Raw genomic sequence first — 14,446 nt, forward strand, 5'->3', positions numbered from 1 at the left:
AAAAAGATGCGGGGCAAGATGCTCACAGCACCTGGTATTCCCAAGCGGTCTCCCAATCAGGTACTAAACAGGCCGAACAATGCATGGCTTCCGAGATCGGACGAGATCGGGCCTTTTCAGGGTGGTATGGCCGAGAGCGGTATTGCTCTTGCAGATGGACACCCATGAAATGTCGAAAAAGATGCGGGGTATCATGCTCACAGCACCTGGTATTCCCAAGCGGTCTCCCAATCAGGTACTAAACAGGCCGAACCATGCTTGGCTTCCGAGATCAGACGAGATCGGGCCTTTTCAGGGTGGTATGGCCGTGAGCGGTACTGCACTAGCAGACGGACACCCATGAAATGTCGAAAAAGATGCGGGGCAAGATGCTCACAGCACCTGGTATTCCCAAGCGGTCTCCCAATCAGGTACTGACCAGGCCGAACCATGCTTGGCTTCCGAGATCGGACGAGATCGGGCCTTTTCAGGGTGGTATGGCCGTGAGCGGTACTGTCCTAGCAGATGGACACCCATGAAATGTCGAAAAAGATGCGGGGTATGATGCTCACAGCACCTGGTATTCCCAAGCGGTCTCCCAATCAGGTACTAACCAGGCCGTACCATGCTTGGCTTCCGAAATCGGGTGAGATCGGGCCTTTTCAGGGTGGTATGGCCGTGAGCGGTACTGCTCTTGCAGATGGACACCCATGAAATGTCGAAAAAGATGCGGGGTATGATGCTCACAGCACCTGGTATTCCCAAGCGGTCTCCCAATCAGGTACTAAACAGGCCGAACCATGCTTGGCTGCCGAGATCGGACGAGATCGGACGAGATCGGACCTTATCAGGGTGGTATGGCCGTGAGCGGTACTGCACTAGCAGATGGACACCCATGAAATGTCGAAAAAGATGCTGGGTATGATGCTCACAGCACCTGGTATTCCCAAGCGGTCTCCCAATCAGGTACTAAACAGGCCAAACCATGCTTGGCTGCCGAGATCGGACGAGATCGGACGAGATCGGGCCTTATCAGGGTGGTATGGCCGTGAGCGTTACTGCTCTTGCAGATGGACACCCATGAAATGTCGAAAAAGATGTGGGGTATGATGCTCACAGCACCTGGTATTCCCAAGCGGTCTCCCAATCAGGTACTAAACAGGCCGAACCATGCTTGGCTTCCGAGATCGGACGAGATCGGGCCTTTTCAGGGTGGTATGGCCGTGGGCAGTACTGCTCTTGCAGATGGACACCCATGAAATGTCGAAAAAGATGCGGGGTATGATGCTCACAGCACCTGGTATTCCCAAGCGGTCTCCCAATCAGGTACTAACCAGGCCGAACCATGCTTGGCTTCCTAGATCGGACGAGATCGGACGAGATCGGGCCTTTTCAGGGTGGTATGGCCGTGAGCGGTACTGCACTAGCAGATGGACACCCATGAAATGTCGAAAAAGATGCGGGGTATGATGCTCACAGCACCTGGTATTCCCAAGCGGTCTCCCAATTAGGTACTAACCAGGCCGATCCATGTTTGGCTTCCGAGATCGGACGAGATCGGACGAGATCGGGCCTTTTCAGGGTGGTATGGCCGTGAGCGGTACTGCACTAGCAGATGGACACCCATGAAATGTCGAAAAAGATGCGGGGTACGATGCTCACAGCACCTGGTATTCCCAAGCGGTCTCCCAATCAGGTACTAACCAGGCCGAACCATGCTTGGCTTCCTAGATCGGGCGAGATCGGGCCTTTTCAGGGTGGTATGGCCGTGAGCGGTACTGCTTTTGCAGATGGACACCCATGAAATGTCGAAAAAGATGCGGGGTATGATGCTCACAGCACCTGGTATTCCCAAGCGGTCTCCCAGTCAGGTACTTACCAGGCCGAACGATGCTTGGCTTCCGAGATCGGACGAGATCGGGCCTTTTCAGGGTGGTATGGCCGTGAGCGGTACTGCACTAGCAGATGGACACCCATGAAATCTCGAAAAAGATGCGGGGTATGATGCTCACAGCACCTGGTATTCCCAAGCGGTCTCCCAATCAGGTACTAAACAGGCCGAACCATGCGTGGCTTCCGAGATCGGACGAGATCGGGCCTTTTCAGGGTGGTATGGCCGTGAGCGGTACTGCACTAGCAGATGGACACCCATGAAATGTCGAAAAAGATGCGGGGCATGGTTCTCACAGCACCTGGTATTCCCAAGCGGTCTCCCAATCTGGTACTAAACAAGTCTAACCATGCTTGGCTTCCGAGATCGGACGAGATCGGGCCTTTTCAGGGTGGTATGGCCGTGAGCGGTACTGCACTAGCAGATGGACACCCATGAAATGTCGAAAAAGATGCGAGGTATGATGTACACAGCACCTGGTATTCCCAAGCGGACTCCCAATCAGGTACTAACCAGGCGGAACCATGCTTGGCTTCCGAGATCGAACGAGATCGGGCCTTATCAGGGTGGTATGGCCGTGAGCGATACTGCCCTTGCAGATGGACACCCATGAAATGTCGAAAAAGATGCGGGGTATGATGCTCACAGCACCTGGTATTCCCAAGCGGTCTCCCAATCAGGTACTAACCAGGCCGAACCATGCTTGGCGGCCGAGATCGGGCGAGATCGGGCCTTTTCAGGGTGGTATGGCCGTGAGCGGTACTGCTCCTGCAGATGGACACCCATGAAATGTCGAAAAAGATGCGGGGTATGATGCTCACAGTACCTGGTATTCCCAAGCGGTCTCCCAATCAGGTACTAACCAGGCCGAGCCATGCTTGGCTTCCAAGATCGGACGAGATCGGGCCTTTTCAGGGTGGTATGGCCGTGAGCGGTACTGCACTAGCAGATGGACACCCATGAAATGTCGAAAAAGATGCGGGGTATGATGCTCACAGCACCTGGTATTCCCAAGCGGTCTCCCAATCAGGTACTAACCAGGCCGAACGATGCTTGGCTTCCGAGATCGGGCGAGATCAGGCCTTTTCAGGGTGGTATGGCCATGAGCGGTACTGCTCTTGCAGATGGACACCCATGAAATGTCGAAAAAGATGCGGGGTATGATGCTCACAGCACCTGGTATTCCCAAGCGGTCTCCCAATCAGGTACTAAACAGGCCGAACCATGCTTAGCTTCCAAGATCGGACGAGATAGGGCCTTTTCAGGGTGGTATGGCCGTGAGCAGTACTGTTCTTGCAGATGGACACCCATGAAATGTCGAAAAAGATGCGGGGTATGATGCTCACAGCACCTGGTATTCCCAAGCAGTCTCCCAATCAGGTACTAAACAGGCCGAACGATGCTTGGCTTCAAAGATCGGACGAGATCGGGCCTTTTCAGGGTGGTATGGCCGTGGGCGGTACTGCTCTTGCAGATGGACACCCATGAAATGTCGAAAAAGATGCGGGGTATGATGCTCACAGCACCTGGTATTCCCAAGCGGTCTCCCAATCAGGTACTAAACAGGCCGAACGATGCTTGGCTTCCGAGATCGGACGAGATCGGGCCTTTTCAGGGTGGTATGGCCGTGAGCGGTACTGCACTAGCAGATGGACACCCATGAAATGTCGAAAAAGATGCGGGGTATGATGCTCACAGCACCTGGTATTCCCAAGCGGTCTCCCAATCAGGTACTAACCAGGCCGAACCTTGCTTGGCTTCCGAGACCGGACGAGATCGGGCCTTTTCAGGGTGGTATGGCCGTGAGCGGTACTGCATTAGCAGATGGACACCCATGAAATGTCCAAAAAGATGCGGGGTATGATGCTCACAGCACCTGGTATTCCCAAGCGGTCTCCCAATCAGGTACTAACCAGGCCGAACTATGCTTGGCTGCCGAGATCGGGCGAGATCGGGCCTTTTCAGGGTGGTATGGCCGTGAGCGGTACTGCTCCTGCAGATGGACACCCATGAAATGTCGAAAAAGATGCGGGGTATGATGCTCACAGCACCTGGTATTCCCAAGCGGTCTCCCAATCAGGTACTAAACAGGCCGAACCATGCTTGGCTGCCGAGATCGGACGAGTTTGGGCCTTTTCAGGGTGGTATGGCCGTGAGCGGTACTGCACTAGCAGATGGACACCCATGAAATGTCGAAAAAGATGCGAGGTATGATGCTCACAGCACCTGGTATTCCCAAGCGGTCTCCCAATCAGGTACTAACCAGGCTGAAACATGCTTGGCCTCCGAGATCGGATAAGATTGGGCCTTTTCAGGGTGGTATGGCCGTGAGCAGTACTGCTCTTGCAGATGGACACCCATGAAATGTCGAAAAAGATGCGGGGTATGATGCTCACAGCACCTGGTATTCCCAAGCGGTCTCCCAATCAGGTACTAACCAGGCCGAACCATGCTTGGCTTCCGAAATCGGACGAGATCGGGCCTTTTCAGGGTGGTATGGCCGTGAGCGGTACTGCACTACCAGATGGACACCCATGAAATGTCGAAAAAGATGCGGGGTATAATGCTCACAGCACCTGGTATTTCCAAGTGGTCTCCCAATCAGGTACTAACCAGGCCGAACCATGCTTGGCTGCCGAGATCGGGCGAGATCGGGCCTTTTCAGGGTGGTATGGCCGTGAGCGGTACTGCACTAGCAGATGGACACCCATGAAATGTCGAAAAAGATGCGGGGTATGATGCTCACAGCACCTGGTATCCCCAAGCGGTCTCCCAATCAGGTACTAAACAGGCCGAACCATGCTTGGCTTCCGAGATCGGACGAGATCGGGCCTTTTCAGGGTGGTATGTCCGTGAGCGGTACTGCTTTTACAGATGGACACCCATGAAATGTCGGAAAAGATGCGGGGCATGGTTCTCACAGCACCTGATGTTCCCAAGCGGTCTCCCAATCAGGTACTAAACAGGCCGAACCATGCTTGGCTTCCGAGATCGGACGAGATCGGGCCTTTTCAGGGTGGTATGGCCGTGAGCGGTACTGCACTAGCAGATGGACACCCATGAAATGTCGAAAAAGATGCGGGGCAAGATGCTCACAGCACCTGGTATTCCCAAGCGGTCTACCAATCAGGTACTAACCAGGCCGAACCATGCTTGGCTTCCGAGATCGCACGAGATCGGGCCTTTTCAGGGTGGTATGGCCGTGAGCGGTACTGCACTAGCAGATGGACACTGTCAGGTTCATTAATAATTACCTTCGTCCGTAATTATCAATAACTGCAGGAAGACATCTTATTCAATTATTGACATTTAATTAAATAGAAATGGATACAACAGATAAAAGCCTCCGGAGGGGAGCGTTACAGCAAGTGTCACCTTACAACTTCCGAACGTCTTCCCGAATAGACGTTTTCGTCCCATTCTTATGGTCACAAGTTACAGAGTTGTTGATCATTCCATCACGTATGAGTAAAAACAACATCTGGGACTACAATAACAATCAAAGTATTTTACTAATAACAAAAACAGGGACCAAACCTAACAACATGTAGATTAGAGTAATTATACAACCTCCTTGACCTAAGAATCATATAATATAATCATAATCATATAATCGTTAATCGTTACATACAGAAAAACCCGAAGTGTACGGTTACATAACGATAACAATATTCTTGTTATTGTCCGAATAGCCCTGTCCTCGTCACCAAGGGCCCACCAAATCTCAAGGACCCAGATTGGGTGGATTATCTGTATAACCATCCTAGAACAGGCTGTCCAGGTTAAAGATGACTTGGTGTGACCTCAACACTTTTGAAAAACAGAAAGAGAATGATTTAACAAAGTAATGAATTAATACAGAGAAAAGAAAGAGAATGATTTAATAAAGAAATGAATTAATATAACTATTATAATAGTAAAACAGAACAAACCCAACAGACACCCATGAAATGTCGAAGAAGATGCGGGGTATGATGCTCACAGCACCTGGTATTCCCAAGCGGTCTCCCAATCAGGTACTAAACAGGCCGAACCATGCTTGGCTTCCGAAATCGGACGAGATCGGGCCTTTTCAGGGTGGTATGGCCGTGAGCGGTACTGCTCTTGCAGATGGACACCCATGAAATGTCGAAAAAGATGCGGGGTATGATGCTCACAGCACCTGGTATTCCCAAGCGGTCTCCCAATCAGGTACTAAACAGGCCGAACGATGCTTGGCTTCCGAGATCGGACGAGATCGGGCCTTTTCAGGGTGGTATGGCCGTGAGCGGTACTGCACTAGCAGATGGACACCCATGAAATGTCGAAAAAGATGCGGGGTATGATGCTCACAGCACCTGGTATTCCCAAGCGGTCTCCCAATCAGGTACTAACCAGGCCGAACCTTGCTTGGCTTCCGAGACCGGACGAGATCGGGCCTTTTCAGGGTGGTATGGCCGTGAGCGGTACTGCATTAGCAGATGGACACCCATGAAATGTCCAAAAAGTTGCGGGGTATGATGCTCACAGCACCTGGTATTCCCAAGCGGTCTCCCAATCAGGTACTAACCAGGCCGAACTATGCTTGGCTGCCGAGATCGGGCGAGATGGGGCCTTTTCAGGGTGGTATGGCCGTGAGCGGTACTGCTCCTGCAGATGGACACCCATGAAATGTCGAAAAAGATGCGGGGTATGATGCTCACAGCACCTGGTATTCCCAAGCGGTCTCCCAATCAGGTACTAAACAGGCCGAACCATGCTTGGCTGCCGAGATCGGACGAGATCGGGCCTTTTCAGGGTGGTATGGCCGTGAGCGGTACTGCACTAGCAGATGGACACCCATGAAATGTCGAAAAAGATGCGGGGTATGATGCTCACAGCACCTGGTATTCCCAAGCGGTCTCCCAATCAGGTACTAACCAGGCCGTACCATGCTTGGCTTCCGAAATCGGGCGAGATCGGGCCTTTTCAGGGTGGTATGGCCGTGAGCGGTACTGCTCTTGCAGATGGACACCCATGAAATGTCGAAAAAGATGCGGGGTATGATGCTCACAGCACCTGGTATTCCCAAGCGGTCTCCCAATCAGGTACTAACCAGGCCAAACTATGCTTGGCTTCCGAGATCGGACGAGATCGGGCCTTTTCAGGGTGGTATGGCCGTGAGCGGTACTGCATTAGCAGATGGACACCCATGAAATGTCGAAAAAGATAAGGGGCATGGTTCTCACAGCACCTGGTATTCCCAAGCGGTCTCCCAATCAGGTACTAAACAGGCCGAACCATGCTTGGCTTCCGAGATCGGACGAGATCGGGCAAGATCGGGCCTTATCAGGGTGGTATGGCCGTGAGCGGTACTGCTCTTGCAGATGGACACCCATGAAATGTCGAATAAGATGCGGCGTATGATGCTCACAGGACCTTGTATTCCCAAGCGGTCTCCCAATCAGGTACTAACCAGGCCGAACCATCCTTGGCTTCCGAGATCGGACGAGATGGGGCCTTTTCAGGGTGGTATGGCCGAGAGCGGTATTGCTCTTGCAGATGGACACCCATGAAATGTCGAAAAAGATGCGGGGCAAGATGCTCACAGCACCTGGTATTCCCAAGCGGTCTCCCAATCAGGTACTAAACAGGCCGAACAATGCTTGGCTTCCGAGATCAGACGAGATCGGGCCTTTTCAGGGTGGTATGGCCGTGAGCGGTACTGCACTAGCAGACGGACACCCATGAAATGTCGAAAAAGATGCGGGGCAAGATGCTCACAGCACCTGGTATTCCCAAGCGGTCTCCCAATCAGGTACTGACCAGGCCGAACCATGCTTGGCTTCCGAGATCGGACGAGATCGGGCCTTTTCAGGGTGGTATGGCCGTGAGCGGTACTGTCCTAGCAGATGGACACCCATGAAATGTCGAAAAAGATGCGGGGTATGATGCTCACAGCACCTGGTATTCCCAAGCGGTCTCCCAATCAGGTACTAACCAGGCCGTACCATGCTTGGCTTCCGAAATCGGGCGAGATCGGGCCTTTTCAGGGTGGTATGGCCGTGAGCGGTACTGCTCTTGCAGATGGACACCCATGAAATGTCGAAAAAGATGCGGGGTATGATGCTCACAGCACCTGGTATTCCCAAGCGGTCTCCCAATCAGGTACTAAACAGGCCGAACCATGCTTGGCTGCCGAGATCGGACGAGATCGGACGAGATCGGACCTTATCAGGGTGGTATGGCCGTGAGCGGTACTGCACTAGCAGATGGACACCCATGAAATGTCGAAAAAGATGCTGGGTATGATGCTCACAGCACCTGGTATTCCCAAGCGGTCTCCCAATCAGGTACTAAACAGGCCAAACCATGCTTGGCTGCCGAGATCGGACGAGATCGGACGAGATCGGGCCTTATCAGGGTGGTATGGCCGTGAGCGATACTGCCCTTGCAGATGGACACCCATGAAATGTCGAAAAAGATGCGGGGTATGATGCTCACAGCACCTGGTATTCCCAAGCGGTCTCCCAATCAGGTACTAACCAGGCCGAACCATGCTTGGCGGCCGAGATCGGGCGAGATCGGGCCTTTTCAGGGTGGTATGGCCGTGAGCGGTACTGCTCCTGCAGATGGACACCCATGAAATGTCGAAAAAGATGCGGGGTATGATGCTCACAGTACCTGGTATTCCCAAGCGGTCTCCCAATCAGGTACTAACCAGGCCGAGCCATGCTTGGCTTCCAAGACCGGACGAGATCGGGCCTTTTCAGGGTGGTATGGCCGTGAGCGGTACTGCACTAGCAGATGGACACCCATGAAATGTCGAAAAAGATGCGGGGTATGATGCTCACAGCACCTGGTATTCCCAAGCGGTCTCCCAATCAGGTACTAACCAGGCCGAACCATGCTTGGCTTCCGAGATCGGGCGAGATCAGGCCTTTTCAGGGTGGTATGGCCATGAGCGGTACTGCTCTTGCAGATGGACACCCATGAAATGTCGAAAAAGATGCGGGGTATGATGCTCACAGCACCTGGTATTCCCAAGCGGTCTCCCAATCAGGTACTAAACAGGCCGAACCATGCTTAGCTTCCAAGATCGGACGAGATAGGGCCTTTTCAGGGTGGTATGGCCGTGAGCAGTACTGTTCTTGCAGATGGACACCCATGAAATGTCGAAAAAGATGCGGGGTATGATGCTCACAGCACCTGGTATTCCCAAGCAGTCTCCCAATCAGGTACTAAACAGGCCGAACGATGCTTGGCTTCAAAGATCGGACGAGATCGGGCCTTTTCAGGGTGGTATGGCCGTGGGCGGTACTGCTCTTGCAGATGGACACCCATGAAATGTCGAAAAAGATGCGGGGTATGATGCTCACAGCACCTGGTATTCCCAAGCGGTCTCCCAATCAGGTACTAAACAGGCCGAACGATGCTTGGCTTCCGAGATCGGACGAGATCGGGCCTTTTCAGGGTGGTATGGCCGTGAGCGGTACTGCACTAGCAGATGGACACCCATGAAATGTCGAAAAAGATGCGGGGTATGATGCTCACAGCACCTGGTATTCCCAAGCGGTCTCCCAATCAGGTACTAACCAGGCCGAACCTTGCTTGGCTTCCGAGACCGGACGAGATCGGGCCTTTTCAGGGTGGTATGGCCGTGAGCGGTACTGCATTAGCAGATGGACACCCATGAAATGTCCAAAAAGATGCGGGGTATGATGCTCACAGCACCTGGTATTCCCAAGCGGTCTCCCAATCAGGTACTAACCAGGCCGAACTATGCTTGGCTGCCGAGATCGGGCGAGATCGGGCCTTTTCAGGGTGGTATGGCCGTGAGCGGTACTGCTCCTGCAGATGGACACCCATGAAATGTCGAAAAAGATGCGGGGTATGATGCTCACAGCACCTGGTATTCCCAAGCGGTCTCCCAATCAGGTACTAAACAGGCCGAACCATGCTTGGCTGCCGAGATCGGACGAGATCGGGCCTTTTCAGGGTGGTATGGCCGTGAGCGGTACTGCACTAGCAGATGGACACCCATGAAATGTCGAAAAAGATGCGAGGTATGATGCTCACAGCACCTGGTATTCCCAAGCGGTCTCCCAATCAGGTACTAACCAGGCTGAAACATGCTTGGCCTCCGAGATCGGATAAGATTGGGCCTTTTCAGGGTGGTATGGCCGAGAGCAGTACTGATCTTGCAGATGGACACCCATGAAATGTCGAAAAAGATGCGGGGTATGATGCTCACAGCACCTGGTATTCCCAAGCGGTCTCCCAATCAGGTACTAACCAGGCCGAACCATGCTTGGCTTCCGAAATCGGACGAGATCGGGCCTTTTCAGGGTGGTATGGCCGTGAGCGGTACTGCACTACCAGATGGACACCCATGAAATGTCGAAAAAGATGCGGGGTATGATGCTCACAGCACCTGGTATTCCCAAGTGGTCTCCCAATCAGGTACTAACCAGGCCGAACCATGCTTGGCTGCCGAGATCGGGCGAGATCGGGCCTTTTCAGGGTGGTATGGCCGTGAGCGGTACTGCACTAGCAGATGGACACCCATGAAATGTCGAAAAAGATGCGGGGTATGATGCTCACAGCACCTGGTATCCCCAAGCGGTCTCCCAATCAGGTACTAAACAGGCCGAACCATGCTTGGCTTCCGAGATCGGACGAGATCGGGCCGTTTCAGGGTGGTATGTCCGTGAGCGGTACTGCTTTTACAGATGGACACCCATGAAATGTCGGAAAAGATGCGGGGCATGGTTCTCACAGCACCTGGTGTTCCCAAGCGGTCTCCCAATCAGGTACTAAACAGGCCGAACCATGCTTGGCTTCCGAGATCGGACGAGATCGGGCCTTTTCAGGGTGGTATGGCCGTGAGCGGTACTGCACTAGCAGATGGACACCCATGAAATGTCGAAAAAGATGCGGGGCAAGATGCTCACAGCACCTGGTATTCCCAAGCGGTCTACCAATCAGGTACTAACCAGGCCGAACCATGCTTGGCTTCCGAGATCGCTCGAGATCGGGCCTTTTCAGGGTGGTATGGCCGTGAGCGGTACTGCACTAGCAGATGGACACTGTCAGGTTCATTAATAATTACCTTCGTCCGTAATTATCAATAACTGCAGGAAGACATCTTATTCAATTATTGACATTTAATTAAATAGAAATGGATACAACAGATAAAAGCCTCCGGAGGGGAGCGTTACAGCAAGTGTCACCTTACAACTTCCGAACGTCTTCCCGAATAGACGTTTTCGTCCCATTCTTATGGTCACAAGTTACAGAGTTGTTGATCATTCCATCACGTATGAGTAAAAACAACATCTGGGACTACAATAACAATCAAAGTATTTTACTAATAACAAAAACAGGGACTAGACCTAACAACATGTAGATTAGAGTAATTATACAACCTCCTTGACCTAAGAATCATATAATATAATCATAATCATATAATCGTTAATCGTTACATACAGAAAAACCCGAAGTGTACGGTTACATAACGATAACAATATTCTTGTTATTGTCCGAATAGCCCTGTCCTCGTCACCAAGGGCCCACCAAATCTCAAGGACCCAGATTGGGTGGATTATCTGTATAACCATCCTAGAACAGGCTGTCCAGGTTAAAGATGACTTGGTGTGACCTCAACACTTTTGAAAAACAGAAAGAGAATGATTTAACAAAGTAATGAATTAATACAGAGAAAAGAAAGAGAATGATTTAATAAAGAAATGAATTAATATAACTATTATAATAGTAAAACAGAACAAACCCAACAGACACCCATGAAATGTCGAAAAAGATGCGGGGTATGATGCACACAGCACCTGGTATTCCCAAGCGGTCTCCCAATCAGGTACTAAACAGGCCGAACCATGCTTGGCTTCCGAGATCGGGCGAGATCGGGCCTTTTCAGGGTGGTATGGCCGTGAGCGGTACTGCACTAGCAGATGGACACCCATGAAATGTCGAAAAAGATGCGGGGTATGATGCTCACAGCACCTGGTATTCCCAAGCGGTCTCCCAATCAGGTACTAACCAGGCCGAACCATGCTTGGCTTCCTAGATCGGACGAGATCGGGCCTTTTCAGGGTGGTATGGCCGTGAGCGGTACTGCTCTTGCAGATGGACACCCATGAAATGTCGAAAAAGATGCGGGGTATGATGCTCACAGCACCTGGTATTCCCAAGCGGTCTCCCAATAAGGTACTAACCAGGCCGAACCATGCTTAGCTTCCGAGATCGGACGAGATCGGGCCTTTTCAGGGTGGTATGGCCGTGAGCGATACTGCCCTTGCAGATGGACACCCATGAAATGTCGAAAAAGATGCGGGGTATGATGCTCACAGCACCTGGTATTCCCAAGCGGTCTCCCAATCAGGTACTAACCAGGCCGAACCATGCTTGGCTTCCGAGATCGGACGAGATCGGGCCTTTTCAGGGTGGTATGGCCGTGAGCGGTACTGCACTAGCAGATGGACACCCATGAAATGTCGAAAAAGATGCGGGGTATGATGCTCACAGCACCTGGTATTCCCAAGCGGTCTCCCAATCAGGTACTAACCAGGCCGAACCATGCTTGGCTGCCGAGATCGGACGAGATCGGGCGAGATCGGGCCTTTTCAGGGTGGTATGGCCGTGAGCGGTACTGCTCATGCAGATGGACACCCATGAAATGTCGAAAAAGATGCGGGGTATGATGCTCACAGCACCTGGTATTCCCAAGCGGTCTCCCAATCAGGTACTAACCAGGCTGAACCATGCTTGGCTTCCGAGATCGGACGAGATCGGGCCTTTTCAGGGTGGTATGGCCGCGAGCAGTACTGCTCATGCAGATGGACACCCATGAAATGTCGAAAAAGATGCGGGGTATGAAGCCCACAGCACCTGGTATTCCCAAGCGGTCTCCCAATCAGGTACTAACCAGGCCGAACCATGCTTGGCTTCCGAGTTTGGACGAGATCGGGCCTTTTCAGGGTGGTATGGCCGTTAGCAGTACTGCTCTTGCAGATGGACACCCATGAAATGTCGAAAAAGATGCGGGGTATGATGCTCACAGCACCTGGTATTCCCAAGCGGTCTCCCAATCAGGTACTAAACAGGCCGAACCATGCTTGGCTTCCGAGATCGGACGAGATCGGGCCTTTTCAGGGTGGTATGGCCGTGAGCGGTACTGCACTAGCAGATGGACACCCATGAAATGTCGAAAAAGATGCGGGGTATGATGCTCACAGCACCTGGTATTCCCAAGCGGTCTCCCAATCAGGTACTAAACAGGCCGAACCATGCTTGGCTTCCGAGATCGGACGAGATCGGGCCTTTTCAGGGTGGTATGGCCGTGAGCGCTACTGCACTAGCAGATGGACACCCATGAAATGTCGAAAAAGATGCGGGGTATGATGCTCACAGCACCTGGTATTCCCAAGCGGTCTCCCAATCAGGTACTAACCAGGCCGAACCATGCTTGGCTTCCGAGATCGGACGAGATCGGGCCTTTTCAGGGTGGTATGGCCGTGAGCGGTACTCTACTAGCAGATGGTCACCCATGAAATGTCGAAAAAGATGCGGGGTATGATGCTCACAGCACCTGGTATTCCCAAGCTGTCTCCCAATCAGGTACTAACCAGGCCGAACCATGCTTGGCTGCCGAGAGCGAGCGAGATCGGGCCTTTTCAGGGTGGTATGGCCGTGAGCGGTACTGCTCCTGCAGATGGACACCCATGAAATGTCGAAAAAGATGCGGGGTATGATACTCAGAGCACCTGGTATTCCCAAGCGGTCTCCCAATCAGGTACTAACCAGGCCAAACCATGCTTGGCTTCCGAGATTGGACGAGATCGGGCCTTTTCAGGGTGGTATGGCCATGAGCGGTACTCTACCAGCAGATGGACACCCATGAAATGTCGAAAAAGATGCGGGGTATGATGCTCACAGCACCTGGTATTCCCAAGCGGTCTCCCAATCAGGTACTAAACAGGCCGAACCATGCTTGGCTGCCGAGATCGGACGAGATCGGGCCTTTTCAGGGTGGTATGGCCGTGAGCAGTACTGCACTTCCAGATGGACACCCATGAAATGTCGAAAAAGATGCGGGGTATGATGCTCACAGCACCTGGTATTCCCAAGCTGTCTCCCAATCAGGTACTAAACAGGCCGAACCATGCTTGGCTGCCGAGATCGGGCCTTTTCAGGGTGGTATGGCCGTGAGCAGTACTGCACTAGCAGATGGACACCCATGAAATGTCGAAAAAGATGCGGGGTATGATGCTCACAGCACCTGGTATTCCCAAGCGGTCTCCCAATCAGGTACTGACCAGGCCGAACCATGCTTGGCTTCCGAGATCGGACGAGATCGGGCCTTTTCAGGGTGGTATGGCCGTGAGCGGTACTGCACTAGCAGATGGACACCCATGAAATGTCGAAAAAGATGCGGGGTATGATGCTCACAGCACCTGGTATTCCCAAGCGGTCTCCCAATCATGTACTAACCAGGCCGAACCATGCTTGGCTGCCGAGATCGGACGAGATCGGGCGAGATCGGGCCTTTTCAGGGTGGTATGGCCGTGAGCGGTACTGCTCCTGCAGATGGACACCCATGAA

At 52.5% G+C, this 14,446-nt stretch overlaps 1 non-coding gene and 70 pseudogenes across 1 annotated transcript; all 71 read right to left on the minus strand.

The window, feature by feature from the left end:
- Positions 1 to 19: 19 nt before the first annotated feature.
- LOC144185284 (5S ribosomal RNA) lies at positions 20 to 138 on the minus strand (annotated as a pseudogene).
- A 56-nt stretch (positions 139 to 194) lies between these two features.
- Positions 195 to 313, minus strand: LOC144188155 (5S ribosomal RNA; annotated as a pseudogene).
- Positions 314 to 369: 56 nt separating this feature from the next.
- On the minus strand, positions 370 to 488 carry LOC144187318 (5S ribosomal RNA; annotated as a pseudogene).
- A 56-nt stretch (positions 489 to 544) lies between these two features.
- On the minus strand, positions 545 to 663 carry LOC144190268 (5S ribosomal RNA; annotated as a pseudogene).
- Positions 664 to 719: 56 nt separating this feature from the next.
- Positions 720 to 848, minus strand: LOC144185770 (5S ribosomal RNA; annotated as a pseudogene).
- A 56-nt stretch (positions 849 to 904) lies between these two features.
- Positions 905 to 1,033, minus strand: LOC144184785 (5S ribosomal RNA; annotated as a pseudogene).
- A 56-nt stretch (positions 1,034 to 1,089) lies between these two features.
- On the minus strand, positions 1,090 to 1,208 carry LOC144190009 (5S ribosomal RNA; annotated as a pseudogene).
- Positions 1,209 to 1,264: 56 nt separating this feature from the next.
- Positions 1,265 to 1,393, minus strand: LOC144185637 (5S ribosomal RNA; annotated as a pseudogene).
- A 56-nt stretch (positions 1,394 to 1,449) lies between these two features.
- On the minus strand, positions 1,450 to 1,578 carry LOC144184658 (5S ribosomal RNA; annotated as a pseudogene).
- A 56-nt stretch (positions 1,579 to 1,634) lies between these two features.
- Positions 1,635 to 1,753, minus strand: LOC144182346 (5S ribosomal RNA; annotated as a pseudogene).
- Positions 1,754 to 1,809: 56 nt separating this feature from the next.
- On the minus strand, positions 1,810 to 1,928 carry LOC144190119 (5S ribosomal RNA; annotated as a pseudogene).
- A 56-nt stretch (positions 1,929 to 1,984) lies between these two features.
- LOC144191069 (5S ribosomal RNA) lies at positions 1,985 to 2,103 on the minus strand (annotated as a pseudogene).
- A 56-nt stretch (positions 2,104 to 2,159) lies between these two features.
- Positions 2,160 to 2,278, minus strand: LOC144191279 (5S ribosomal RNA; annotated as a pseudogene).
- A 56-nt stretch (positions 2,279 to 2,334) lies between these two features.
- Positions 2,335 to 2,453, minus strand: LOC144186302 (5S ribosomal RNA; annotated as a pseudogene).
- Positions 2,454 to 2,509: 56 nt separating this feature from the next.
- LOC144191587 (5S ribosomal RNA) lies at positions 2,510 to 2,628 on the minus strand (annotated as a pseudogene).
- Positions 2,629 to 2,684: 56 nt separating this feature from the next.
- On the minus strand, positions 2,685 to 2,803 carry LOC144190666 (5S ribosomal RNA; annotated as a pseudogene).
- A 56-nt stretch (positions 2,804 to 2,859) lies between these two features.
- On the minus strand, positions 2,860 to 2,978 carry LOC144184032 (5S ribosomal RNA; annotated as a pseudogene).
- Positions 2,979 to 3,034: 56 nt separating this feature from the next.
- LOC144189921 (5S ribosomal RNA) lies at positions 3,035 to 3,153 on the minus strand (annotated as a pseudogene).
- Positions 3,154 to 3,209: 56 nt separating this feature from the next.
- LOC144187248 (5S ribosomal RNA) lies at positions 3,210 to 3,328 on the minus strand (annotated as a pseudogene).
- Positions 3,329 to 3,384: 56 nt separating this feature from the next.
- On the minus strand, positions 3,385 to 3,503 carry LOC144190710 (5S ribosomal RNA; annotated as a pseudogene).
- Positions 3,504 to 3,559: 56 nt separating this feature from the next.
- Positions 3,560 to 3,678, minus strand: LOC144187848 (5S ribosomal RNA; annotated as a pseudogene).
- Positions 3,679 to 3,734: 56 nt separating this feature from the next.
- Positions 3,735 to 3,853, minus strand: LOC144181869 (5S ribosomal RNA; annotated as a pseudogene).
- A 56-nt stretch (positions 3,854 to 3,909) lies between these two features.
- Positions 3,910 to 4,028, minus strand: LOC144183953 (5S ribosomal RNA; annotated as a pseudogene).
- Positions 4,029 to 4,084: 56 nt separating this feature from the next.
- LOC144187169 (5S ribosomal RNA) lies at positions 4,085 to 4,203 on the minus strand (annotated as a pseudogene).
- Positions 4,204 to 4,259: 56 nt separating this feature from the next.
- LOC144188298 (5S ribosomal RNA) lies at positions 4,260 to 4,378 on the minus strand (annotated as a pseudogene).
- Positions 4,379 to 4,434: 56 nt separating this feature from the next.
- LOC144181741 (5S ribosomal RNA) lies at positions 4,435 to 4,553 on the minus strand (annotated as a pseudogene).
- Positions 4,554 to 4,609: 56 nt separating this feature from the next.
- LOC144183298 (5S ribosomal RNA) lies at positions 4,610 to 4,728 on the minus strand (annotated as a pseudogene).
- Positions 4,729 to 4,784: 56 nt separating this feature from the next.
- On the minus strand, positions 4,785 to 4,903 carry LOC144190346 (5S ribosomal RNA; annotated as a pseudogene).
- A 56-nt stretch (positions 4,904 to 4,959) lies between these two features.
- On the minus strand, positions 4,960 to 5,078 carry LOC144189847 (5S ribosomal RNA; annotated as a pseudogene).
- Positions 5,079 to 5,845: 767 nt separating this feature from the next.
- Positions 5,846 to 5,964, minus strand: LOC144190057 (5S ribosomal RNA; annotated as a pseudogene).
- A 56-nt stretch (positions 5,965 to 6,020) lies between these two features.
- Positions 6,021 to 6,139, minus strand: LOC144190711 (5S ribosomal RNA; annotated as a pseudogene).
- Positions 6,140 to 6,195: 56 nt separating this feature from the next.
- Positions 6,196 to 6,314, minus strand: LOC144187849 (5S ribosomal RNA; annotated as a pseudogene).
- A 56-nt stretch (positions 6,315 to 6,370) lies between these two features.
- On the minus strand, positions 6,371 to 6,489 carry LOC144186054 (5S ribosomal RNA; annotated as a pseudogene).
- Positions 6,490 to 6,545: 56 nt separating this feature from the next.
- On the minus strand, positions 6,546 to 6,664 carry LOC144188852 (5S ribosomal RNA; annotated as a pseudogene).
- Positions 6,665 to 6,720: 56 nt separating this feature from the next.
- Positions 6,721 to 6,839, minus strand: LOC144191145 (5S ribosomal RNA; annotated as a pseudogene).
- Positions 6,840 to 6,895: 56 nt separating this feature from the next.
- LOC144188035 (5S ribosomal RNA) lies at positions 6,896 to 7,014 on the minus strand (annotated as a pseudogene).
- Positions 7,015 to 7,070: 56 nt separating this feature from the next.
- On the minus strand, positions 7,071 to 7,199 carry LOC144185896 (5S ribosomal RNA; annotated as a pseudogene).
- Positions 7,200 to 7,430: 231 nt separating this feature from the next.
- LOC144191013 (5S ribosomal RNA) lies at positions 7,431 to 7,549 on the minus strand (annotated as a pseudogene).
- A 56-nt stretch (positions 7,550 to 7,605) lies between these two features.
- Positions 7,606 to 7,724, minus strand: LOC144187319 (5S ribosomal RNA; annotated as a pseudogene).
- Positions 7,725 to 7,780: 56 nt separating this feature from the next.
- On the minus strand, positions 7,781 to 7,899 carry LOC144191146 (5S ribosomal RNA; annotated as a pseudogene).
- A 56-nt stretch (positions 7,900 to 7,955) lies between these two features.
- LOC144185771 (5S ribosomal RNA) lies at positions 7,956 to 8,084 on the minus strand (annotated as a pseudogene).
- Positions 8,085 to 8,140: 56 nt separating this feature from the next.
- On the minus strand, positions 8,141 to 8,269 carry LOC144184786 (5S ribosomal RNA; annotated as a pseudogene).
- Positions 8,270 to 8,325: 56 nt separating this feature from the next.
- On the minus strand, positions 8,326 to 8,444 carry LOC144191589 (5S ribosomal RNA; annotated as a pseudogene).
- A 56-nt stretch (positions 8,445 to 8,500) lies between these two features.
- On the minus strand, positions 8,501 to 8,619 carry LOC144182207 (5S ribosomal RNA; annotated as a pseudogene).
- A 56-nt stretch (positions 8,620 to 8,675) lies between these two features.
- LOC144191239 (5S ribosomal RNA) lies at positions 8,676 to 8,794 on the minus strand (annotated as a pseudogene).
- A 56-nt stretch (positions 8,795 to 8,850) lies between these two features.
- LOC144189922 (5S ribosomal RNA) lies at positions 8,851 to 8,969 on the minus strand (annotated as a pseudogene).
- A 56-nt stretch (positions 8,970 to 9,025) lies between these two features.
- On the minus strand, positions 9,026 to 9,144 carry LOC144187249 (5S ribosomal RNA; annotated as a pseudogene).
- Positions 9,145 to 9,200: 56 nt separating this feature from the next.
- On the minus strand, positions 9,201 to 9,319 carry LOC144190712 (5S ribosomal RNA; annotated as a pseudogene).
- Positions 9,320 to 9,375: 56 nt separating this feature from the next.
- LOC144187850 (5S ribosomal RNA) lies at positions 9,376 to 9,494 on the minus strand (annotated as a pseudogene).
- A 56-nt stretch (positions 9,495 to 9,550) lies between these two features.
- LOC144181870 (5S ribosomal RNA) lies at positions 9,551 to 9,669 on the minus strand (annotated as a pseudogene).
- A 56-nt stretch (positions 9,670 to 9,725) lies between these two features.
- Positions 9,726 to 9,844, minus strand: LOC144188853 (5S ribosomal RNA; annotated as a pseudogene).
- Positions 9,845 to 10,075: 231 nt separating this feature from the next.
- On the minus strand, positions 10,076 to 10,194 carry LOC144188300 (5S ribosomal RNA; annotated as a pseudogene).
- A 56-nt stretch (positions 10,195 to 10,250) lies between these two features.
- LOC144189540 (5S ribosomal RNA) lies at positions 10,251 to 10,369 on the minus strand (annotated as a pseudogene).
- A 56-nt stretch (positions 10,370 to 10,425) lies between these two features.
- On the minus strand, positions 10,426 to 10,544 carry LOC144184514 (5S ribosomal RNA; annotated as a pseudogene).
- Positions 10,545 to 10,600: 56 nt separating this feature from the next.
- LOC144190357 (5S ribosomal RNA) lies at positions 10,601 to 10,719 on the minus strand (annotated as a pseudogene).
- Positions 10,720 to 10,775: 56 nt separating this feature from the next.
- Positions 10,776 to 10,894, minus strand: LOC144181964 (5S ribosomal RNA; annotated as a pseudogene).
- A 767-nt stretch (positions 10,895 to 11,661) lies between these two features.
- Positions 11,662 to 11,780, minus strand: LOC144181774 (5S ribosomal RNA; annotated as a pseudogene).
- A 56-nt stretch (positions 11,781 to 11,836) lies between these two features.
- On the minus strand, positions 11,837 to 11,955 carry LOC144190195 (5S ribosomal RNA; annotated as a pseudogene).
- A 56-nt stretch (positions 11,956 to 12,011) lies between these two features.
- On the minus strand, positions 12,012 to 12,130 carry LOC144187889 (5S ribosomal RNA). Its single transcript, XR_013324914.1, has one exon. It is a non-coding gene; the product is annotated as a 5S ribosomal RNA (ribosomal RNA).
- A 56-nt stretch (positions 12,131 to 12,186) lies between these two features.
- On the minus strand, positions 12,187 to 12,305 carry LOC144191220 (5S ribosomal RNA; annotated as a pseudogene).
- Positions 12,306 to 12,361: 56 nt separating this feature from the next.
- LOC144181938 (5S ribosomal RNA) lies at positions 12,362 to 12,490 on the minus strand (annotated as a pseudogene).
- A 56-nt stretch (positions 12,491 to 12,546) lies between these two features.
- Positions 12,547 to 12,665, minus strand: LOC144190399 (5S ribosomal RNA; annotated as a pseudogene).
- A 56-nt stretch (positions 12,666 to 12,721) lies between these two features.
- Positions 12,722 to 12,840, minus strand: LOC144191313 (5S ribosomal RNA; annotated as a pseudogene).
- A 56-nt stretch (positions 12,841 to 12,896) lies between these two features.
- Positions 12,897 to 13,015, minus strand: LOC144187666 (5S ribosomal RNA; annotated as a pseudogene).
- Positions 13,016 to 13,071: 56 nt separating this feature from the next.
- Positions 13,072 to 13,190, minus strand: LOC144187667 (5S ribosomal RNA; annotated as a pseudogene).
- A 56-nt stretch (positions 13,191 to 13,246) lies between these two features.
- On the minus strand, positions 13,247 to 13,365 carry LOC144191231 (5S ribosomal RNA; annotated as a pseudogene).
- A 56-nt stretch (positions 13,366 to 13,421) lies between these two features.
- On the minus strand, positions 13,422 to 13,540 carry LOC144186197 (5S ribosomal RNA; annotated as a pseudogene).
- Positions 13,541 to 13,596: 56 nt separating this feature from the next.
- LOC144183541 (5S ribosomal RNA) lies at positions 13,597 to 13,715 on the minus strand (annotated as a pseudogene).
- Positions 13,716 to 13,771: 56 nt separating this feature from the next.
- Positions 13,772 to 13,890, minus strand: LOC144188854 (5S ribosomal RNA; annotated as a pseudogene).
- A 221-nt stretch (positions 13,891 to 14,111) lies between these two features.
- LOC144187320 (5S ribosomal RNA) lies at positions 14,112 to 14,230 on the minus strand (annotated as a pseudogene).
- A 56-nt stretch (positions 14,231 to 14,286) lies between these two features.
- On the minus strand, positions 14,287 to 14,415 carry LOC144184073 (5S ribosomal RNA; annotated as a pseudogene).
- Positions 14,416 to 14,446: the final 31 nt, after the last annotated feature.

This window comes from Stigmatopora nigra, unplaced genomic scaffold, assembly GCF_051989575.1.
Source record: "Stigmatopora nigra isolate UIUO_SnigA unplaced genomic scaffold, RoL_Snig_1.1 HiC_scaffold_24, whole genome shotgun sequence".
Lineage (NCBI taxonomy): Eukaryota > Metazoa > Chordata > Actinopteri > Syngnathiformes > Syngnathidae > Stigmatopora > Stigmatopora nigra.